Below are 26,092 nucleotides of genomic sequence, written 5' to 3'. Positions count from 1 at the left end.
CTCAGTGCAGAAAAACAAAATTAGGGACTAAAAATGCTATTAAAATTAAGTAAGGACTAAACTCACAAGGTCGCTATTTTATAAGGACTAGAAACATAATTAACCCTTAAATGTATTAATATCTCCTATCTCTTATCTCCTGTCTTCTATTCATACATTTTAACATAGTTAAAATAGTCAATCTACACGACATTCTACTATTTTCTATCAAAGTCAATGGCAAATGTCCTCATTTTCACAAACCATTCAATCAATTTCTTTTCTTAGTTAATTATAACCATTCAAATAATTTTTTTCTTAAGGAAAAAATTACATTGACCCCCCTTAAGGTCCGTTAAAATGACACAAACATCCCTTCTAATATTAAAACTAACACTAACGTCCCTTAATCTCTCATCAAATATACAAACACCTCCCTTACTTAATAACACTGTTAGTTTTCAGATAATTTTTTTTCTTTCACGGCCAGTTTGACCACGCGGTCATCGTCAAACAAAAAAACCACCAATAGTTTCTTTTCAGTGCTTCATTCCCATATCACCATCAATATTTATTTGTTCATCATCATCTTTCTCCACCAGCAGCACCAGTCTCCCTTGCGAGAACTCCCCATCAATAGTTGTTGATTGGAGAGAGCCACCTAAAGCTCAACTGGCTCTTTATCTTCACAAATACAAAGAATTAGAGCACTTGCTTTCTCATAACACACAACCGGCATAGCCACTGATTGTGCATTACAACACAAAGGTTTTCTGTTTTCTGTTTGACGCCGTCAGCTGTGGTGGTTTTCTGTTTGATTGCCGCCGTCAGCTGTGGTGGTTTTCTGTTTGACGGTGACCGAGAGGTTCATTAAATGGATAGTGTAAGAAAAAAAAATTAAAATAGAAACGAAGAATACTTATCTTAACAAAAACAAAGGTTGAAATAGAGATGAAATAGATGTTACAAGATTGACAATTTCCCCACAACTCTAATGGGACGAAGGGGAGTCAAACAAACAACCAAAGAGGAAACATGATGCACTAGAGTTGTGATGGTTGAAGGAAAATATTGGTTTTCAAATCATACATGACCAAGATACTATAAATAATGTTTAAATAGCGGCTTCAGGTCTATTAGGTTGAGTTTGGTGATTTAAATTGTTTAGATATATAACCCACTAAGGTTGACCTAGTGGTATTGGCTTCGGACTTGAGAGTGTGCTCCTCCTTGAGGTCTCAGGTTCAATTCTCGTCGGTGTCAATTTGGGTGGCCTAATTTAGCTTCTTCAAAAAAAATTGTTTAGATATATGTTTGTAACTAATTCTGCATGAAAAACCACTGAAATCTTCGTTTCTGTTACACATTAATTGATTAATCTAAAGCAAAATTTGATTGATGTTGCAACTACACTGCTTTACTATTTACCATAACATAAGCTACATGGTTTCAATTGAATCATTCTTCTTGGTGGTAACGACGCATATGCTTGTAAACTGCACATATGTCTAGTAATACTTGTGTAGAAAATTAACCCCACTAAAAAAATGAAGTGAGAATTTCCACAAAATTTCTTAGGTTCGTGCTCATGTGGCTTGTATGTAATTTAAAGAGATCAACTTAATAAGTAGAAGTAAACTTCAAAGCGAGCCATATATGCAACGAAATCAATGAAAAATGAGATGTTTTCATTTTATTTTATCTTAGGATATTGCTTGTTGGCACGGCATATTACAAGCACTAATAGGGCACAACATATTACAACCATTGGATACATATTATACACAGCGCTGCTTTTATTCTTTCTCCTATGTTGTGTGTGCCATCCATTTATTTAATAAGTTGTGTGTTTGTGCCGTGCTTTTATTTTATTGGCTAAAGTAGTCTTTAGCACTAAAGTATCCTAAGTTTAATTCTTGACGCTTAATTAAAGTAGTACATGAAACGATCAAATTTGGGCAATGGTGATATAGCTTCTGTTGCATTGCCTAGAGGCCATGCTGCATCCACAACTGCATCTTGATATTCAATTTGATTTGCCACGGTAATCTCTTGCAATGGGTCTAGGCCTGCGTCAACAAATACATGCTTTTTTTTTGTTAATTTAAAAGACATTAACTTAGGTTGCCTAAGAATACTAGAGGTATGCTCGTATTTTTGAGTATGTCATCTTAATTTGAATGACAGTAAAATAATAGTGAATGCAATTTCATGTTCAAAATCATATTACTAAAAAAAAGTTCAAAATCATATTGTAACAAGTTAGGAATCCTTCTAAGTTCTTAGTCATTGTTGATATCCAAACTTTAAGTTAGCTTTCATTAAGAGTGTTGAAATTCGGTTGCTCATAATTTAACTAAAGCAATTTATAATAGAGTTTAACCCCTGCAATAATTTTTTTGAAGCATAGTCCTTGTAATTTCTATTATATTCATCCTCGTATTTCACTTCTGATTGCTCATGAAATGAAATAATTTCTCCTAAAAAGAAGAATTTTTAAGGTTTAAATATATTTTTCATCCAACAAATACACCATTTCTTGTAATTAGCATATGTAAAAAAAAATTATGTTGGGCTTGATTTCTAAAATATGTGTGGTTATTTATTTTCATGGCTAAAACAGAATAACAAAGACTACAAGTAAAAAGCATATAAGAAGGATCAAAAGTAAATAATACTCCATCCGTTTCAAAATGAGTGTCGTTTTAGGTGTTTACACACATATTAAGAAATGCAATGATTAAAAGAAAGAGAATGATTATTTTACCAAATTATCCTTATTAACTATTGGTTTGTTTTAAAAGTAATACTTTGGAAGTAGTGTGCAGAGTATTAATTGGAGGGTACAATTGAAAAGAAAAAGTTATTATTGCATTGGAAACTGAAAGCGACACTCATTTTGAAACAATTTTTTTTGGCTAAAGCGACACTCATTTTGAAACGGAGGGAGTATATTTTAGGTTAAATTACATCAGGTTTCCTTTACGTTTGAGGTTTGTAACAAATTGATCCTTTAAATTATTTTGGTCATACATAAGTCATTTAAGTTTGAAGTTTGTAACAGATTGGTCCTTTAAGTTATTTTGGTCACATATAAGTTCTTTAAGTTTGTAAACGTTTTCAATTTAGTCCTTCTGCCACATCATCGTTTAGGTTAACATAAGAACTAAATTGAAAGCGTTTATATTTGGGAAGAAGAAAAAGATATTGAAGTCAATAATATATTATTGCTAAGTAAGAAAACATGTAAAAAAAAACTTCAAATAGTACAAACTTACCAAATCCATCAACAAACAATGTATACTGGTAAATAAGATCCAAGCATGCATATGGAAGATTATCCTCATAAATAAGTGGATATGTGGCTTTGGCATCCTTGTATTTTGTTTTACAAACTTGCTCAGCTCCAGTTTTCAGATCTACGATACGAATTTTGGACTTGGGCTTGCTTGGATCAGCAATACCAACCTACACATGTAGAAATAACATATTAAGCCTAGAATATAATGATTTTAGATTTTTGCGAGGAATTAGTTTTTTATGTTTCTGACCAGAAAGATAAATGTACTTTTTCTAGGATAATACTTTAACTTTAATTTGTTCTTAAAAAAACTGATAAAAGATGATTAAATTATAAATATTTAATTTAAGATAGTTGATAAAATGCAAATATATTTTATTTTTTTAAAATGAAATGCAAATTTTATGCATTCAATGATTAAAAGACTAGATGAAATCAGATTTCATACTGTCAACGGTTCCCTCACTACGCATTTGGAACATATTAGTAGATGTCCGATCAAGATCTAGTTAAAAAAAAAAAAATGTCTATTTTAATCTTTGTTTTATAATTTGAAAAATGGCCACCCAATACGTGAATGTTGGAAATCTAGATGAGAATTTGAATTCTAAAAGAGATAGTAGATACATACCCTTGTAAGCACGTAATAAAATGATGATGTAGCATAAAGAGTTTTCTGCCCACTTCCTCCTCCACCGTTCCATATCCCACCAAAAGTACATTTCTCACAAGGACATGAGTAATTCACTTTAAGTGCCTAAAGAATTATCACTTTGCATTCATCAAAGTTGGGGCCAGAAGCAGGGGAAAATGCCTTATACTCCTCTCCTGAATATGTATATGTGCCTTTGAAGAATAAAAAATGGCTTATCATCAATTTAAGGACAAAAGTGCACAACCCTACAATTAATTTTATCAACAGTGTAAAGCAATGAAGTTGTGTGTGTTTACCATGATAGCCAGCTAAAATGCAAGGATTAGGAGCACCATTAGCGACTTTCAAAATTTCAGCACGAGATGCTTCTTTACCAAAGCGCAAATAACTGAAAGAAATAAACATTAGCAAGACATATATATAAAACATGTAATTTATATCCAAGAATATTAAGAATAAAACCTGTGAACATAGAGGTAATATTTCTTTCCTTTAAGTACAATCTTTTTTATGTATGGATCCTCTCCCTCAGGTACTTGTGGAGCTCTTTTTGCTTGCTCTCTTGAATGTACATGGTCAATCGAAACTCCCCCTCCAACATCACCTAATGCGTCACCCAAAGTTCCTCCCAGCTGTCCAATAGCATTTCCCAAGGCCTCACCCAAAGTTGGGGCTCTTAAGCTCACAGCAGCATAGTTAATTGTCGCCTACACATATGTTGCAAGGTTAGGAAAGCACTCTTCAAATTGGTTTCGCTACTTTCTATCCAAAAATAATAATAATTTCGTTCCGTTGCAACTACTTTATGGTACATAAGGCCTAAGGGGGGTTTTCACGGTGTGATTTGATTGATTTCACCCTGTTTCTAAAGATAATGATTTCACCAATCATGTTAACCACATCCACACACATATGAGTATCTGTTCTATATCAAAAACTGCAGTCAGGATTATTTTATCATGTAAGAGATATATTTATTAATTCACAAAAATCTATTTTAATCGATGCTTAAAAATTTAAGGATTAATTTGTCTATATTTTTTCTTTAAGAGGCATAATAGATTATATATTAATAGAAATCACCCCAAGCATAAGAAATGCTAAGAGGCCATCATGACAACTCTTCAAGATAACTTTCACCAAAATCCTGCAAAGCACATGGACATCAGAATGTGTTGGAACGTGTCGAAATTGAGTAAAAAAAGACTAAACACAAATTCCCATGTTGGGTAGAACTAGTGTTGTGTGAATTGAAAAAAGTGGAAGTCCCACATCGGATGGAACACACACATTAGTAGTGTTTATATAGTGGGGGTGTACCTCTAATTAATGGGGGTACATAAGCACTAGAGGAAAAATATATATTGATATATATTTTTATTATTTGGAAATGATAAATTAAATAATTAATTTAATCATTATTAGAAAGTGCTTTCTTAGTCCCAAGTTTTACTAAAATATTTTGGTACATAATATAATATATTTTTGTACTAAATTTAATATATTTTAGTACTCAATTAAGATAATTTTGTACTAGATCTAATATGTGAATTACTTAATCACAAAGTAATATGTTACTTGTTCCCAAAGTTTCTCATATTACTTGTTCCCAAAGTTTCTCACTTATTAGTTGTGAGTTTTCCCTATAAATAGAGAACTCACATAGTGCATTTCACACACCGAAAAGAATTTCATTGAGTTGTTGGGAATTCTTTTCTTCTCTTCTCCCTCCGACTTGTGTTAACAAGTTTCTTCTGCTTCTACTCCTTTCTGTCCCTTTCGCTTTCAAATAGAGCGGTTACGTACCGTATCGAGTGGCTACGATCAATCGATTGAACCATATTTTTAAGAGTGTTCTTAAGACCATAGTCCCTTTTCGGTTTAATGTCCCTTCGGAATTAAGAATGGTCTTAAGTTCATAGTCCCTTTCGATAATATATGTCCCTTCGGAATAAAGAGTACTATTAAGATCATAGTCCCTTTCGTAATAATAATGTCCCGTCGGAATTATGAATGATCTTAACAGTATATAAATTATTTAAATATTTTTCTATTTGAGGAGAAATGGTGGTATCACCATATTTGAGTGGTCGTAGTACCATATTGAAAGTGTGGAGAACTTAAAAGTTAGAATGGTGGAAACACCATATTTGAGTGGTCTTAGCACCATATAGAATGGTAATAATACCATATTAAAGTGGTTTCAGTATTAAAGAGTGGTCTTAGTACCATATTTGAGGGTGTAATTCTCGAACGATTTTCTACAGTGCAGTAGTTAATCGAACAGTTGTAGCTGGGCTTGTTTTATCCTGGAGGCGGCGTGGTTGATAGTCTACCTTGCACAACTTTGGGTAGTGCCATGAAACGTCTTAAAGAGAGCGACCTAATCGTGACTCAACCTAGTAACAACTTCGGTAGATAATAGAATTTGGAAATCCAAATACAATAGTTTGGAAATCCAAAAAACAACAATTTTAAGACGTTTCTATATGCTATGTCTACCGAAGAAGTTACTTATTGAGATTAAATTGTCCCTAAATAAATTATGGATAAATCAAGCTATAAGAATTACATTGAAACAATGAAGTAGTTGTTTTTATACAACAACACTAAAATCAATCAGAAGACAATACTGATCTTAGAAGCCACATTCGAACCATTTCGTGCCGCTTGGCTTGGTTCCCTTACATTCAAGTACGAATTGGACTTTGGTTGCTAAAGAATTTTTAGGCAAGTCTGAACCCTACGTTTGATATGACATCATTGGTGACTATTAAAGGATGGATGGTTATGTGCTAATAATTAATTTCTTGGAATTCAATTGATGGATTCGGTTGCTAATTGCATTAGTGAATTGTTCTGTACAATCCTGGAATAACCATCTGGAAAAAATGTGAAAATTTAATATTCTTAAATTTATATCCTTGGTTCATCGGTTAAAGGAACTAACATGATATTAGTTCGGTATGGAGTGCTAAATCTGATAAGTTAGCTACTCTAAAAATATTAGAAAGAATCTGAATTTCAGATTTCTATTGAATAAGACTGAGTTGACTCAGACTTAAAGAGAGACTTGTGTATCATGCATTCTTGTGGGAAAAGACTGTCTCCTTTGTGTGATTTTAATATTTGACATGTCAAATTGATCACGAACAAGCTTTTAATTTTAAATTTGAGTAACTTGGATTTAATTCCAACGTTATAATTAGACAATTTTATTTATTGCAGTCAAGACATATGAACCAAAAGTTCATATAAATCAGAATTTAGAGAATATGAATCTCTAAACATAATAAATTATGATATGTGTGAATTTGATGACACATAAATTAGAAATGATAAAATGATGTTTTTATCATATTTATTGATGACTGTGAATTTTGGAAAATAAAATTGACATGCTTGAATGTTCAATTTTTATAACGAAAATTGAAAGTTATAGAGTACCCAAGTCTAAGGACAAAAATTCTAATTAAGAAATTTTTGAAGAAAAGACAATCCAACTTGTCTTATTTTTGAACTTGGGATTGTTCGGACTATATTTGGCTTCAGGACCCCAAGAGAATGTGTATTCATTAGGTATGTTATAAATAACGAAGCATATAGGTTTTAGGACCTAAATGTTAAAGTGATCATAGAATTAAAAGATGTTGATTTCTATGAAGTAAGTACCCCTGTAAATTAAAGAATAGTGGGGGCACTAGTGGGGGTAAACTAAATTCCCTTCTAAAAATTAAGAACTAGTGGGGGCACTATATCTAATCACATTCATGTAATTAGAAATAGTTATGAAAACATCATACGAGATGTTATAGAACCTCAAGGAGGTAAGAAAGCTAAAAATGCTAAAGAGTATGAACTTGGTTTATACATTGGAAGAAGATTCATTAAGCCTTAAAGAAGTTATATCATCATTGGATGCTGAATTATGGCAAAAAGCAATAAACGATGAAATGAATCTTCTAGAGTCTAACAAAACATGACACTTGGTTGACTTGTCTCATAGTTGCAAAATCAATCGGTTGTATTTGGATTTTGGAAAAAGGAACTAAAACCTGATGGTACGGTTGATGAATACAAGGCTCTCCTTGTAGTCAAAGGTTTTAGACAGAGAAAAATATAGACTTCTTCAACATTCATTCACCAGTCACGAAAATCATATCCATAAGAGTACTAGTCCCTTTAGCCGCCGTTCATAACTCGATAGTACTCCAAATGGATGTGAAAGTTGCCTCTTTTTATGGTGAACTAGAAGAAGAAATCTATATGAAACAACCTGAAAGTTTTGCGATTCATACACAAGAAAACAAGGTCTGTAAGTTAGATAATTCTTTGTGAGGTCTAAAAAGGAATGACATAAAATTTTTGACATTCTAATGCTATCGAATGAGTATAAAGTGAATGAAAGTGACAAATAATATTTGCACGATCATATGTCTCTATGAAGACAACCTGCTCATATTTGGTTTAAAGATTCATGTTATGAATTATGTGAAATCATTGTTTATCAACAACATTGATAAGAAAGACCTAGACAAAGTTGAAGTAATTCTTGGTTTCAAGATTACTAGATCAGAAAAGAGAACTTTTTTGATAAATCTCACAAAGTTGAGAAGTTCTTAAGGAAATATTATTATTTCACCGTAAACTTGCAATCATATATTATGATCCAAGTGTAAGAACACTTGAGATGGAGTTAAACAAATAAAATATGCGAGCATCATTGGCAGTCCTTAGGTAAGCCACTGAATGTATTAGACCTGACATTGCCGATGTCGTAAAACTCTTGTGCAAGTTTACTAGTAGACGGATGAGAAGCATTGCCATGCTATAGAAAGAGTCATGAGGTGCCTTAAGAAGACTATGACTCGAGGATTACATTATGAGAAGTATCCTATTGTACTTGAATAGTACAAGATACAAATGATAAGTATCATATTAAATGGTACAAGATATAAAATAGAACATCTTTCAGATGAATATTTAGCGACTAGTGTTTGCACATTGAGCATCACTAGAGGAGTTGTTTGTTAAAACAAATGATATTGACTCAGTCCACTATGGAATTAATCTGGGATGAGAACACTAGAGAAAACTAGTGAAGAAGCAAGTTGATAAGATACTTGCTAGCTGAGAACCCTTAGTGGGTAAAACTGTTTCCAGAAGTGTTAATTTATTGTGATAGTCTGCAGCTATTACAAAAATTGAGAATCGTTAGAGACGATAATTAAGGCATGAACACATAAAGGATTAGAGAGCTAGCTACTCTCAAAAGGAATGGTTAAAGTAGATCATGTACCTACTGATAAAGAATTAGTTAATCCTTTGACGAAAGGAATTACTAGAAAGAAAGTCCTAAACACATCCAATAGGATGGGACTAATGCCCAAAGGTCACAAGTGATGGTAACCCGACCTACATGACTGGAGATCCCAAGAAATAGGTTCAATGGGTAATAACAAGTCACAAGTGATAGAACATGCTATGATAAAAGTAAGAAAGCATGATTCCTGCAGCGAGAGAAGGATGAGATAATAGAAACTCTTAATGAGATCTATACTCTATTTGGAGTGGAGTACATAGCTACAGGAGTACTCTTGATAGACTCACCTATATGAATGTGGAACTAAGGGCCGGTTCCTATGGGATTCGGGGCAGAATACCTAGAGCGTTCGTTAAAACTGGGATACACGTGCAAGGCCATAAACGCACGGGCTTTTAGAATACACCTTATGAAAAGGTTTGTGTGTGGGTTCTATGTCTGAGATAGAGTTCAATGCTGTAAGCAACTCTTGTTAATCAGAATTTTACTAGCTATGCAAAGGTTCAAGTTGTAGGCGACACCTTTGTTTACTAGCAAATCTTATGGAGACGTTTTTGACGTTATTTATGAAACCATTTTTTAAATTCAAGTGGGGGATTGTTGGAACGTGTGTCGAAATTGAGTAAAAAAAGACTAAACACAAATTCCCATGTTGGGTAGAACTAGTGTTGTGTGAATTGAAAAAAGTGAAAGTCCCACATCGGATGGAACACACACATTAGTAGTGTTTATATAGTGGGGGTGTACCTCTAATTAATGGGGGTACATAAGCACTAGAGGAAAAATATATATTGATATATATTTTTATTATTTGGAAATGATAAATTAAATAATTAATTTAATCATTATTAGAAAGTGCTTTCTTAGTCCCCAAGTTTTACTAAAATATTTTGGTACATAATATAATATATTTTTGTACTAAATTTAATATATTTTAGTACTCAATTAAGATAATTTTGTACTAGATCTAATATGTGAATTACTTAATCACAAAGTAATATGTTACTTGTTCCCAAAGTTTCTCATATTACTTGTTCCCAAAGTTTCTCACTTATTAGTTGTGAGTTTTCCCTATAAATAGAGAACTCACATAGTGCATTCCACACACCGAAAAGAATTTCATTGAGTTGTCGGGAATTCTTTTCTTCTCTTCTCCCTCCGACTTGTGTTAACAAGTTTCTTCTGCTTCTACTCCTTTCTGTCCCTTTCGGTTTCAAATAGAGCGGTTACGTACCGTATCGAGTGGCTACGATCAATCGATTGAACCATATTTTTAAGAGTGTTCTTAAGACCATAGTCCCTTTTCGATTTAATGTCCCTTCGGAATTAATAATGGTCTTAAGTTCATAGTCCCTTTCGATAATATATGTCCCTTCGGAATAAAGAGTACTATTAAGATCATAGTCCCTTTCGTAATAATAATGTCCCGTCGGAATTATGAATGATCTTAACAGTATATAAATTATTTAAATATTTTTCTATTTGAGGAGAAATGGTGGTATCACCATATTTGAGTGGTCGTAGTACCATATTGAAAGTTTGGAGAACTTAAAAGTTAGAATGGTGGAAACACCATATTTGAGTGGTCTTAGCACCATATAGAATGGTAATAATACCATATTAAAGTGGTTTCAGTATTAAAGAGTGGTCTTAGTACCATATTTGAGGGTGTAATTCTCGAACGATTTTCTACAGTGCAGTAGTTAATCGAACAGTTGTAGCTAGGCTTGTTTTATCCCGGAGGCGGCGTGGTTGATAGTCTACCTTGCACAACTTTGGGTAGTTCCACGAAACGTCTTAAAGAGAGCGACCTAATCGTGACTCAACCTAGTAACAACTTCGGTAGATAATAGAATTTGGAAATCCAAATACAATAGTTTGGAAATCCAAAAAACAACAGAATGTGTCCACCGCAAAAACTGCACCTGAATTATTTTAGGCCAAATACCTCCCTGAGTCCTTTAAGTTTCACGTTTGTAACAGATAGGTCCTTTAAGTTTCAAAGGTTACATATAGGTCCTTTAAGTTTCTAAGGTTTCAGATAGGTCCTTTAAGTTTCACGTTTGTACACCCACTTATTTTTTAAGAAGGTGTGTTTTAGCAACATTCACCTTAAGGTGTATTTAACAACTTTTTAGTTATATATTTGCTAAAACACATCTTAATAAAAACTACTGGGTGTATCCTAGCAAACCCCATATATATATATATATATATATATATATATATATATATATATATATATATATATATTGCAAATTTCAATCTTCATTCTCTTATTATAAATAGGGATCATTTACACACAATTCCGCATGCCATTGCAATTGAAAATTATATGTTTGCAATCTTTTATCTCAATATCATGTATTTTTTGTTTTTCTATTTCTAAGTTTGATACCTATATTTAGATATGGCTCCCATATTTTATTTTATTTTAGAAATTTTCCTTAAGAAAAAAACATTGGGTGTTGGTTGTGAATTTTTAGTTAGTAAGATCACTTTCTAATTAAAATATTTCCTAAAAAAACAAACTAAAGTTTGGTTAGAAAGTGATCCTACTCACTTCTACATAATTTGTCGGTGTTTCATTTTCTTCTTTCGATGCTTCCTCACTTTTACAAAATAATACTCCCTCCGTCCCTATATCTAAGCACCCTTTTATTAGAGACAAATGATGCTTACATATAGGGACGGATGGAGTATTTACAAGAAACTACCACAAAGATTAATACACTCATAAGTCAAATTTTATTTACTATCTTATTAACTTAGTACTTTATTTTCATTTTACAAATATTGATGATATTATATTTAAAATTAAGCAAGATATATCTATCTATCTATCTATAGATAGATAGATATATCTTGCTTAATTTTACTATATATATATAGGGACGGAGGGAGTATTTACGATATATCTATCTATCTATCTATAGATAGATAGATATATCTTGCTTAATTTTACTATATATATATATATATATATATATATATATATATATATATATATATATATATATATATATATATAGGGACGGAGGGAGTATTTACAAGAAACTACCACAAAGATTAATACACTTATAAGTCAAATTTTATTTACTATCTAATTAACTTAGTACTTTATTTTCATTTTACAAATATTGATATTATATTTAAAATTAAGCAAGATATATCTATCTATCTATCTATAGATAGATAGATATATCTTGCTTAAATTATATATATTAAATTATATATATATATATATATATATATATATATCAAATTTTATTTACTATCTCATTAACTTAGTACTTTATTTTCATTTTACAAATATTGATATTATATTTAAAATTAAGCAAGATATATCTATCTATCTATCTATCTATCTATGGATAGATAGATATATCTTGCTTAAATAAATATATATATATATATATATATATATATATATTTGGTGGTGGCTGGGGTTTGAACCCCAGACCTTGCATATTTTATGCATTGTCCATACCAACTGAGCTAAGCTCACGAGGACATATATATATATATATGTGTGTGTGTGTGTGTGTGTGTGTGTGTGTGTGGTCTATATATATATATATATATATATATATATATATATATATATATATGATTAGTTGAAATATATTAATTTAAAATTAGTTGGTGGTGGCCGGGGTTTGAACCCTAGAGAACCCCAGACCTTGCATATTTTATGCATTGTCCATACCAACTGAGCTAAACTCACGAGGACATATATATATATATATGATTAGTTGAAATATATTAATTTAAAATTAGTTGGTGGTGGCCGGGGTTTGAACCCTAGACCTTGCATATTTTATGCATTGTCCATGTCAACTGAGCTAAACTCACGAGGATATAAATATATATATATATATATATATATATATATATATATATATATATGATTAGTTGAAATATATTAATTTAAAATACTTTTGTACTTTTTGTTGAAATATTATATCATTATAAATGATATAATACCATCACAAAGGTATATGTCACCAAATATTTTTTTTTAATTACCGATTGTACAATTTGGGCATGTCATATTATATAGACTTAAATACTGTTTTTTTTTTGTTGAAAGAGACTTAAATACAATTTTGGTTTTCTTATTTTACTAAATCTGTAAATTCGGTCCCGTTATTTTTTATGAGTGGAATGTAATTTTAATATTCATCTTATATACGTGTCGTTGTAGAATAGAACTATGATTAATTTTATAATATGTACGCGTCGTTGTAGAATAGAACTATGATTAATTTTATAAACAACGATGATCTTATGAAGAGATAACACAAAACGATGGAGAAGACAAATGAATGGTCTTTTATTCAGTTTCCCTATCTTTCATCTTTAACTAATTTAGTTTGATTTTTTTTTTTGAAGCAATTTAGTTTGAATTTGAGAAAATAAAAAATCAGATTTGAAAAATAGAAAAGAAAACAATATAACATGGTTGTCACATCATCATGACAGAAAGGTCCGCGTCATTTAATAAAGTGACATGTCATCCAATTTGTAGGATCCTATATGTTGGTCAACTTAAAATTTAATCAAATTTTTGAAAAAATGAATCTAACAGTTTTTTTAACCAAAAAAGGAGGAGCAACTAAGGTTCTACTACCTCAAAATATAGTCCATAAAAAGAGAGATAAAAAAAAAGGATTGGGACAGAAAACCAAAACCTTTTTAAGGGTAGGGAAATCTATAGTTAGGCATTCCTAATCTATTTTTAACATAATGTTCCCTGATAAAAAGGGAAATGTCACACCAAATTGTAAGACCATCTAAGACCATGTACAATGGAAAATAACATTCAACAACCTTCAACACCCACTTTTTCAATTCCCAACACTCCACATCATTTTCTCTCTCTTAATTCAACACCCATTCAATTTTTACCCCTCCAATAATTTTTTTCATTCAACACTCTACCCCATCACCTTTTCTTTCTTATTCTTAATTAATTTTATATTTTTGTTTTTATAATTACATAAAATTACAATTATCGATTATAATTAAATTAAAATAAAGAAACACTTAACAATTTTTTTTTTATTTTTGCAAAAACAAAATTTATTTAAATAATTTATTTTTATTTTCTTAACTTAAAATGCAATACAACAAACTAAGCACGCGACACACAAATAGCTCAAAATGCAAGACAACAAACAAGCACACAACACACAAGTAATTTATTTAGTACGAGAAGGAAGATTGGGATCCATTTCACTGGAAGGAAGATTAAAACTTCACTTAGTTTGCTAATAGAAAGATAATCATAAGAAGAAGATAGTGAAAAATTTGGTTTTTTTTCTGTATCCAAATCAAATGAACCAAGTCTCTATTTATAGTGAAAAAAATTCATGAATTTTGGTATATTTTTTTTGTTTTTTTTAATATTTTAAAACGAAATAATTGAGGTTTTTTTATTAAAATTATTAAAAACCGGGCAACCAATAAAGTAGCACCACGTGTCCCTCCATCATTCCAGAATTCTTCTTCTCTCTCCGTCCTCTGCTTTTCACGCGCCCTGTCGGAGAGTGTGCTACACGCTCCAAAAACGGGCCAATTAAAACGCGACGCGTGGCATTTCTTCTGCTTTCAATTGTGTTGAACCGATTCATCTTCTCTATCATCCATGTCAGTTTTCAACAGGCATTAAACAAACCATTGGAATGACATTTTATGTTGAAAGCTACATTAAACAAGCCATTGTAAGTGGTCTAAGGAAAGACCAACATTTGCTAACAAATCAACACAAAGATTCCCTTCTCTATAGATGTGAGTGACTAAGTAGTTACATACCAGCTAACAACAATTTACAATTGTTCCATCTATTTTTTAGAATCCAAGGAATAAGGGAAGCAGATTTGGATGCAAGAACAACCAGAGATGAATCTAACATATTTTTAAATAAACTGACAAACTAACATGTCATTGATATTAACTATTGTCTTGTTTGTACAAAAAGAAGCACAATAGTTATGCACATATTCATTGTTTAAAAAAAAGTTATGCACATATTCATATGATTCTTATTTTAAAAGGTATTTTTAATGGTTATAACAATTTTTTGAAAAAATTATAAATTTGAAGAAATTACGAGTATTTAAGCTAATAATCATACACCTTTATAAAAAAAATTAAATAATCACAAAAAAAATACATGAGGAAATGCACCTATGTTTGGAACACTACTGTTTTTGTAGGTGTGATTCATGTGACGTATCGGCTCTTTGGATATAGTATACTTCCTTCGGTTATTATTGTAAGCAAAAATATATATTTATCATTTATCGAATGGACCTAAAATATGAATGTTTTGCTTATAATAATGACCGAATGATGAATTTTTTTATTTTTTTTACAAAGCTCTTTGGAGTTTTATATATTTGTGGTATTTTTTCAAAGTTGCATATTGACCATAGGTTTTGCTTCTAGCGTAAGTTGATAAGAAGTATTTTGTCCTTCCCTAAAAGAAAAAGCAGTATATTGTCCTTGTTAATTGGTGCATATGTTATATATGGGGGCTTGATATTGACATCGTGTAAGTGACATTTCCGTCTTATTCATGCGTTTTACATCATTGGTTTCAAAACTAAAATTTGAATTTAAGTTTTGCTGTTGACACATTTGATTTGTAACATCCCAGACTGCTTACAGGATTGCCGACTAACCCCACAAACCAACACGAGTCTTTTCAGCATGCTTTGTCCTCACTCACATGCTTACCGGGAAACTTCCCGGTAGGTCACCCATCCTAGTACTACTCCAAGCCAAGCACGCTTAACTGTGGAGTTCCTATGGATTGAGCTCCCGAAAAGAAGATGCATCTTGTTGATATGGGTAGTACCTAACAATTCTTATAAGCCTTCCTTCAACCATGTAGTCCCATACCTACACGGCCTCCGGATCCCTCTCATTCCGATGTGTTTCGGTTCCTACTATTGTCGTGGGGGTCCCTTGCGGCTTAAACCGTTCCCCTTAGGCCGGGAACCTTTCGTATCCACCTAGCGGGATATCGAAAGCCACGACGTGGGTGTTACATGCCCACCAGCTTCCGCCTGGTTCGTCCCCGAACCACACCGTACTTGGAGAGGTCTGCTCTGATACCAAGTGTAACATCCCAGACTGCTTACAGGATTGCCGACTAACCCCACAAACCAACACGAGTCTTTTCAGCATGCTTTGTCCTCACTCACATGCTTACCGGGAAACTTCCCGGTAGGTCACCCATCCTAGTACTACTCCAAGCCAAGCACGCTTAACTGTGGAGTTCCTATGGATTGAGCTCCCGAAAAGAAGATGCATCTTGTTGATATGGGTAGTACCTAACAATTCTTATAAGCCTTCCTTCAACCATGTAGTCCCATACCTACACGGCCTCCGGATCCCTCTCATTCCGATGTGTTTCGGTTCCTACTATTGTCGTGGGGGTCCCTTGCGGCTTAAACCGTTCCCCTTAGTTCGGGAACCTTTCGTATCCACCTAGCGGGATATCGAAAGCCACGACGTGGGTGTTACATGATTTAGCTGAGAAACATATGTAAATTACCTAAATACCCCCTCGGCAGTTAATTGTCGAATTTGTGTGGAACCGGCTGCAGTTAACTACCGAGGAAAACCTCGGCAGTTAACTGCCGAAGGAATAAAAAAAAAAGGGAAAAAAAACGTGTTCTTCTTCTTCTTCCACTTCAATTGCTTCTTTTGTTTTCTTTTTTTCACAACCACAAACTTCACTTTTCTTCTTCTTCCAAATCAAACATTGTGCTACAGGTAACAGAAGAAGAGCAACAAAATCCACCTCCAAACACAAATTAAAGATTGTAAATTCTATTAGATTCATTGAAACAAATAAATTGGAAAATGAATTGAAGAAAACTGTTCAGAAAATTGACACAAGTTAATTGCTGATGGGAGAACCATCAGAAAAATGAAGGAAATAAAAGGGTGTGGCGTTGATTTAAAAGAATAATGATAATTGAAGGAATAAAAAGAGTTGATTATATTCTCTTGTTGAAACAACCACTTTAATGATACTGTGTGAATTCTTGCAGAAAGTAAATCCCATTCACCATTGTTTATGAGCTTGCCAAGACCCCTCAACAAACTGTAGAGATTCACCAGTTGTGAAAGAAAAAAAAACAAAAAAAAGGGATTGAAGTGGAAGAAGAAGAAGAAAAGAGAAGGGTATGATTTCCTCGGCAGTTAACTACCGAGGTTTTCCTCGGTAGTTAACTGCAGCCGGATCCAGTAAACTTCGACAGTTAACTGCCTAGGGGGTATTTGGGTAATTTACATGTGTTTCTCAGCCAAATCAAATGTGTCAACAACAAATCTCTTTGAATTTTGCATATAACAAAGTGTTTGTTATGTGGTAAAAACTTTTTGTAAAAAAAATGTGGTGACGACTTAATGTATGTTTGGTTTTAAGATGATAAGAATTGCGAAGGTGGGAAAAATACAAGTGTGTGTGTGTGTGTGTGTGTGTGTGTGTGTGTGTGGGGGGGGGGGGGGGGGGGGGTGGGGTTGAATTATATTTTCTTTTTATTCTTTTTAAACTAAGTTCAAAGTCTAGAGTCTGATAGAGTTCAGATTCTAGAACAATGTTTAGAGTCTAATGCAGCGGATAAAGTAAAGATGGAGATATATATATATATATATAGAGAGAGAGAGAGAGAGAGAAGCAATTATACATGTTCCTTCCACAATCCGAAAGTAGTCTTGTCCCTTTTGCACTTCCAAGGAGAGTTCACTAAAATCAGAATCTGATTACAAATGTTCAAGCACACAAGCAAAAGATTTCCTATGCTCAAGCACAAAAGCAAAAGACTTCTGATGACATCTTGTCATTACGTAATTTTTAATGTAAATTCATGATATTTTGAGTTCACAAGCAAGCTTAAGCAGCAAGAAAAGAAGGAAAACCCGAAGAAAGTGAAATCGTGACACGGTTGCTTAAAAACGTGTCACGATTTGGAGCTCAAAGAAACCTACATTCGACATTGGTGGAATCAGGACACGACAGGATTTTCGTGTCACGATTTAGGCCATATATATGTCACCCATGGGCTTTGAAGGAAGAAATCGGGACACAATTTACTTGAATCGTGTTACGATTTAGTGCGTGTTGTGCCTATTTAAGCTGATTTCAATGCAGAAAACAAGGGTGACGATTTGGAGAGAGCAAAGTGCGATTTTGAGACTTAAAGACTGCAAGGAGGGCGATTTATTCATCCTTTTACCAGTTCATGTACGTTTTGATTCCTATATTGATTATGGTATCTGTAAACTCGATCATGAGTAGCTAAATCTCTTAGAGATTAGGTCTGAGATGATTCTGTGTAACCCTAATTGAAACATGTTGCTGTGAAACTCTATCTATTGTGAATATCAATCTAGTTTTATTCATTTTAATTGTTCTTAATGATTTTTATATCCTGGTCAAATATAAACATGATTTCGTGAGAATGAATGACTACTGACCATATCTTTCAACTTAGACCTAATTGAATTGTTCAAATAAACAGGGTTAGTCTAGGAATGGATAATCGTGTTTATTTGTGATAATAGGTTAATGTTCTTAAAACCTTCAAAGAATATTAGATCACCTAAGGAATTAGGGACCATAATATGAGAAGAGGGTCATAAGTCAAGGGATTGATTATGGCTATTTAGGTTAATCATCGTAAAACTAGAGAAATATTCATAAGAAATAGGTGCAGTGTACCAATTAGGGGAACTCAGAGGATTCGAAAGACCTAGTCTCATCTCTCTCCATATTTTCTTACCAAATCTTTATTTTCTGTCATTAAATTTCATGCAATCAAATTAAATCTACTGCCTAGGGCAAAACAAAATAACATTTACACATCCTTTAGAATTTTTTTTAATAAGCCAAGAGCAAATTGACATCAAAAAGAAAAGGGTAACACCAACTAAGTTGGTACGCTACTCTAATCTTGTATCAATTACTCATATATATTATTAAAAAAAGGGGGAAAATTACAAATAAAATAAAATTAGGGGGACATAAACCTAACCCAATAAAACCACACAAGTGTGTCAGTCGACCCCAAACAGGTAATACATAAATTAAAACAACACACAAGTGTATCAGCCTCTGATTAATCCTAAAACTAATTAAAGGTCTTCTATGCGGTGATTGAACCCTCAGTCAACACAGAGGCAATTCATGTACCATTAACTCCATGCAATAATGGCAGCAAGCTACACAACCCTTTCGAGCATTACAATCCAATCCAAACAAAATGAATGGTGAATCTTAAGCTGGCGTATGAATCATCTGCCAACACAGAAACAATTCAAGATCCATCAACTCCCTGCAAAACAACAAGCTAGAATTGCCCCTTTCGAGGAACCAAAGTAACCAAAACAAGCCTAATTATAATCAAACCCAACTTTTTGAGAAAACTTTTTAAGAAACGGTGTATGAATCATCTGTCAACACAGAAAGATTCACGAACCAATAGCCCCTGTCAATAAAAATACAGCAGCTTTACCAGCCCTTTCGAGCTCAAATCCATATGAATTCTCCAACATAAGCCGCCGAACGACATACTGGACATAATTAAAATAGGTTGACCCAGATCTACGAGAATCCAGACCAAACTTGCCACGACATGTACCGAGTTCGCATCAGATCGCACAACACATCCACGTATTAACGACCACAACAATCATATTACATCGCTGCCGTGGATACCACCAGCAGCGCAACCCGCAACCACCGCCGTGAAGGAGGCGGCGGCTGTCAAACCCAGGACTAGATCGAAACCCAGAGAGTCTCCGACACCAACCAAAAGCTCCAGAAAAAAACAGCGACGAAAACGCCGGAGGAAAAATGGAGAAAACGATCCAGACATGGTGAATCGGTGGTGCAGAGAAATGATCTCATCGCACCACCGCATGAAAAGGCTACATCTGAACTGTTTGGGTTGATGGAGGCGTGGTGGTTGGAAACGCAGAAACGGGAGTGTACGACGGTAGGGGAGAGAACGCAAATAAATGAGACAAATAGAATTCTTAAAAAATATCCTTTAGAATAACGCTATTGTTTTATTGAGATTATCACGGTCCCTGTGGAAACGAACTTTTAATTTATTACTTCGATAGTTTTAGTACACTTGCTAAAAGTCTATCAACATCTAAACAAACAAAATTACACAGAAATATGTTTGGTTTGAACACTTGATATAATATCAATGGTGTTCACAATACAAATCAAAATCAGACTCTTAAGACTTTAGAATTTCTAAGATATGAAAGCTTATAAGAAATTCTAAGTGTTTGATGTGCAACAATTTCAATAGAGTTTTGGTAATATCAAAACGTTGTAGTCTCTCTAAATCTTTAAGTCTTCACTCCTTTAAATAGAGGTGCGAAAGAGACGTTGAGAGGTTGCCAGCACATTAAAGAGTTGTTATTGAAGCTTGATCAATCACCAATGATTTGTTGCTTGATTTGGTTAATGTCCTAGGACAAAATAATTTGAAATTCATTCCATGTATAGAGTATTAACCAGCGTAGACACAACTGTAGCAGTACTATGTGCAGACATGAGAGTGAAGTAGTGGAGTAGTGGTTGTACAATTGTAGTATTGTCCTTTTCCTGCGTTCTTCATTAGATAAGCATCCAATGTCTTCTAATTCCTCTGAAATAGTCGTTGCTTCAGGCTTCTATTCCTTCTGCAAACTTGTGTCTTCAAATAACCAATTTTAACTAACTCCAGCTTTTTGAATTCAGACTCTGATGAACTTCAGACTCTGATGATGTCAGACTCTAGCAGTCAGCTTCTGATGAATCTTCAGACTCTGATGGTCTTCAGAGTCAGACTTGCAACATAAGCTTCCTTTGTAAATTCCATTGCTCTCATTTGTTCTTCCAGAACCAATACCTTGTTTTAAGACTTAGAAATTTTAGTCTATGGTCCTGCACACTTAAACAAATATTAACATATTCAATTGAACTTTTAATACTTTGTTATCATCAAAACTTAAGGTGGCAATGTTAAACACATTTTTTTCTAACAAATTGATTCTGGAAAATTATTTCTATTTAAAAGTAAGTTAAATGTAAATGATTTATGTTAATATATGTTTATCTAAAAGTGAGTTGAGCAATAAATTTAAGTCGGCAGAAAGAAATGGTTTGAAATATTCTTGAGATGGCTTATTCGATTAAAAGCTACAATTCAACTTTCGATACACCTTCGAAGATTAAATCTTCAAAGGTCAGACCTGTCACGATCGAAAAGGTCATCATGGGTTGGAATTCAAAGAATAGGCAAAGTTGCATTCAAATCACTACTTAAGAAGCGTACTCCCTCCGTCCCGGAATAACTGACCCATTTTCTAAAAAAAAGTGTCCCAAAATAACTGACCCATTTCAATTTTCAATACAACTTTCATCATTCCCAATACAATATAACACTAAATAATACTACTTTTATCATTCCCAATACAATATATTCCACTTTCCCCTTTATTTATACACTTTTCTTAATCTGTGTGAAAAACCAAAGTAGGTCAATTATACCGGGACGGAGGTAGTATAAGGGAAGATTGAAGTTTGTTAAGGCAATTTATAAGTTTGACAAGACATGTGTCATACATGGAGTAAACTATTAAATTTGTGTCTTTGTAAGCCACTCTCAAATTAGTCTCTAATTTTGTTAATATTTCAAACTAGTATATGACTTTATATTTTTGTCACATGACGAGAGACCTAATTGAAAAACATTTAACAAAGGCACGGACTAATTTTAAATATTAACAAAGTCAGGGACTACTTTAAAAGTATCTTATAAAGTGAATGACCAATTTTGTGATTTACTTGTCATACATGCAATAGTTCTTGTGTTTCATCTTGAAATTAAGGAGTTCCCTCATTTCTTTAAGTGCCTAAATAGATGTACACATTAGGGGTGGGAATAGGCTAGGCCGAGCTAGACTTTGCAAGGCCTGAGCCTGGCCTGCCAAATTTTGTGAAGGCCTAAGCCTGGCCTGCGGCCTGTCATAGGCTTACTTTTTAGGCTTGAGACTGACCTTCTAAAAGCCTGATACGGCATGCTAGCATGTTTAAAAGCCTATTTCATACGAACATCTTTTAATAAGCAATGTGATCTAAATTTAAATAGTCTAACGAACTAATATATCAATTAAATTAAACTCTTTATTGATAATCAATATCAGTTTTTAGAGAATTTGACTATATATTGTATCATATTTCAATTCTAGTTTATAATAATACATTTAAATATGCAAAAAATTAATGTATATTAATAAGCTTAAATTACTGAAAAAGTTAACAATTTTTTTATTTTAATTCAAAGTACAAAATATAATATAATAATAAATAATATTATTCATATTTACTTAAATAGGCCGGCCTAATAGGTCTAAGAGGCTTTTTGAAAGGCTTGTGGCCTGACCTTTTAAGCTAAATAGGCTTCTAAAAAAGCCTAAGGCCTTCTCTGTTTAAGAAAAAAGTCTGGCCTGGTCTGGCCTGTCGTAGGCTAGGCCGTAGGCCCCTGTAGGCCGGCCTGACCTATTCCCATCCCTAGTACACATCCCTTAATAATCTAAGTAGAATTTTAGATTGATCTTCGAATTCATTTATTGGAGTGATAAAATTTGTTCTCAACATATTAGCATGCTCATTGGGACTAAATTTGAGATTGTTTTTGTCATGTTTCTATAGTTTATACTACTCACTCCGTTTCAAAATGAGTGCCACTTTTAATCTTACTAGCAATTCAAATTATGCATGTAATGTTCATACATTTCGTTGTTTGGTTGGAACCATTTTACACGTTTTGTTGTTTGTTTGTTTGTTTTTTTTTACGTAATTTTGCATTTAGTTTTTGTTCAAGTTCAATACTACCTCCGTCCCGGTATAATTGACCTACTTTGGTTTTTCACACAGATTAAGAAAAGTGTATAAATAAAGGGGAAAGTGGAATATATTGTATTGGGAATGATAAAAGTAGTATTATTTAGTGTTATATTTGTTTTATCTTGGTTTTCAGGTGTCAAACTTTGATTACGTTTGAACCTTTTTAACCTTTGATATCTCATTTTTTCTTGGGAAGGGAAAAAATAAGCAAAACCCTTGAGAATCGAGGTCCGGGAGTTGTTTTCGCTACGGGAAGGTGTTAGGCACCCATAACGACTATAGTATCCTATAGGAACCGTCTTTACTTTCAACGCGCGCGCTTTATTTTTAAATGCTATTTTGAAAGTGTTTATTTAAACCTAAGAGTTTTCTAAGTGAAGAATTGGAGGGAGAAGAAAGCGTTTGAATTTTTATTTTATTTTTGAATTGAAGGAATTTTGATTCCTTGCCTACATACCCGATTAAGGGATCAAATCCACCGTAGTTCTCTTCCAAAAAATGTTTTTGTTTTTTGTTAGTTGATTTTAAGTTTGAAAATTGGAGTTTGAAGAATGAGATTGAGAGGCCTCAAGGGCATAAGATTGTGGAAAAGTGGGGTTTGATTAGTGATTTTTGGAAAGAAGTCAAGTATGATTAATTTTCATTGAAATTTGATTAAGAAAATAAAAAGGAAAATACAATGGGATTTTGATCCCAAGGTTTATTTAGAAAATGGTTTGAATGATATTGTTCATATTTATTTGGAAAATGATTTTTTTCTAAGTGTAAATCCTAAGCATTCATCTAAACATGCAATCCTAAACATACATCTAAACATGCATATCCTAGCCATACATCTAAGAAATATCTATGTGATGTGTGTGCATGTGTCGGTGCTTGTGTCGGTGTACATCATTAGAGTCCATTGTCCTTTACATCATTGGCCTAGATACATTCTATGATCTTGCAAGGAATTAAAATTGCATAAAAGAAAAATTACAAAAATCCCTAGATCATTACATTCTAAGCCTTTGTGTAAAATTAAAGTGCAAGAAATAAAGTGAAGGAGGAGATGAAGATGAAAGTGATGGATAATGCTTATGAAACAATGAACAAAGGGTTAATAATAATAGGCATTGAATAGTAGAACAAATTGGCAAGAAAATAAAGCATATCAACATGGTAAAAAAGCAACAAAAAGTGGCAAAAATGCACTTAATAAAACACCAAAATTCCAAGGCAAATGCAAGACCTATAACTCTCACATTTTGACACTTTTCAAGTATTTTTAGGTTCAGCCCCAATGTGAGTGTTACAAGGAAATCATGAGCCAAGGAATCGTAGTATACTACTAAACCAATTTTGCACTAATTCACATGTTAAAAATAACAAGTAACTTGCTAACTAAGCAACCAATTATCACATATCTAAAACAGCACCAAAACACCAAATCAAGCTTCAAACAAAACTCCAAAATGATTCAACACACCACAATTATCATGAGCCAAAAGATTGGAATCGAAATATGCAAAAAAAAACTTCATAAATTGGACAAAACAACGCAAAATCACAACCAAATTCTACAAGTATTTTCTCTAACAATTTTCGGCATACAAAATTCACATGCAAAAATCCTAAATCCATCAACACAATTGCAACAAGAACTCACCAAATTTTTACAAGTTTTTATCAAGATTTTCAACAAAAATTAGAAGAAAAACATTAAACCAAGGCAAAAATAATTTTCCAGTATTTCTTGATCAATCTTGACATGCAATATGTCAAAATTGATCAAAAAGTACAAAGAAAATTATAGGAATTTTTTCAGAATTTTTATCAAAGGTTTTCAATCAAGCAGGGGTGCAGTGAGCAAGAAATTAAATAAAACGTACAGAAAAGGGGGGTGTAAACAGCATACTGAAAAAAAGAAAGCATTTGGGCTGCAGGATGGGACCAAGGAAAGTTGGACCGGTTCAGGAACGGGTCGGTTCAACCGAACCGGTCCAACAAGGGTAGCATAACACCAGCAGCGCAGCTGCTCTTTCTTTCTTCTTTCATTCATTCCCTTTTTCCCAAAACGTATTCATGCTTAAAATTCCCACAATACATAGATCCAAACATTCAAATTCAACGTTTTTGAAGACAAATTCTTGAACGAAAATCACACCAAAGAAAAGATTAGCATGGTTACCTCTTACACAAATTGGAGAATGCTTCTTGTTTGCTTCTTCTCACTACTCAATTGATGAAGGAGTCTTCCAAGGAGCCATACATGTTCCAACAATGTTCTGGTAAGCAGCTGATGGCAGATTCCTCTTCTTCATTCGTTAATCCCATAGTGAGCTTCGCAAAATTCTGCATCGCATCAACCACTCCTTTGTAGCATTCGACTTGTTCGTCGAGTTTGGTGTATGAGAAGATGAAGAAAATGCTTAGAAGGAGTCTTTCCACACTTGAGAATCGAAGGTAGATGAAACGGTTGTGAATTGATTGAAGATTGGTGATGATGATTGTTGAAGGTGAAGGTTAGTTTATGGAGGTTGAAGATGAAGTTTGATGGTGGTTGAAGGTCGTTGTGGTGGTTGAAGATGAAGATGGAGGTGGTTAGAGTTTGTTAGGGTGGTGATGGAGGTGGTTGGAGAAGTTTGTTAGGGTGGTGGAAGAAGAGAGGGAGTTTGTTATGGTGGAGGAAGTGGTGGAGAAAGTTTGTTGGGGTGGAAGGAGAAGAGAGTGATACGGTTAGAGAGAAGAGGGAAAAAAAGAAATTGATTTTTTTTTTTTTATGATTTTTGTGTAAAATGATTAGTGAGGGAAAAAATGATTAGTTCCATTGACCTTGACCAATGGGACCTATTTATAGGCTAGCTCAATGGCTTTGAACCAATGGGAGTAGGACATGTGGCACCTGAAAAGTTAGTTGGACTA

At 33.3% G+C, this 26,092-nt stretch overlaps 1 pseudogene across 1 annotated transcript; it reads right to left on the bottom strand.

Annotated features, from left to right (window-relative positions):
• Positions 1–1,646: 1,646 nt before the first annotated feature.
• On the bottom strand, positions 1,647–20,156 carry LOC146909305 (nucleoside-triphosphatase-like; annotated as a pseudogene). Its single transcript, XR_015020231.1, has 7 exons — positions 19,980–20,156; positions 19,783–19,851; positions 4,398–4,642; positions 4,232–4,323; positions 3,912–4,126; positions 3,258–3,447; positions 1,647–2,048 (listed from the first exon to the last, which is right to left on the bottom strand). The product of XR_015020231.1 is annotated as a nucleoside-triphosphatase-like (transcript).
• Between the last annotated feature and the right edge of the window lie 5,936 nt (positions 20,157–26,092).

Source organism: Medicago sativa, chromosome 7 (assembly GCF_051527215.1).
Source record: "Medicago sativa cultivar Bolivia chromosome 7, Bolivia_mono, whole genome shotgun sequence".
NCBI lineage: Eukaryota > Viridiplantae > Streptophyta > Magnoliopsida > Fabales > Fabaceae > Medicago > Medicago sativa.
This window is presented reverse-complemented; position numbering and strand designations above follow the sequence as displayed.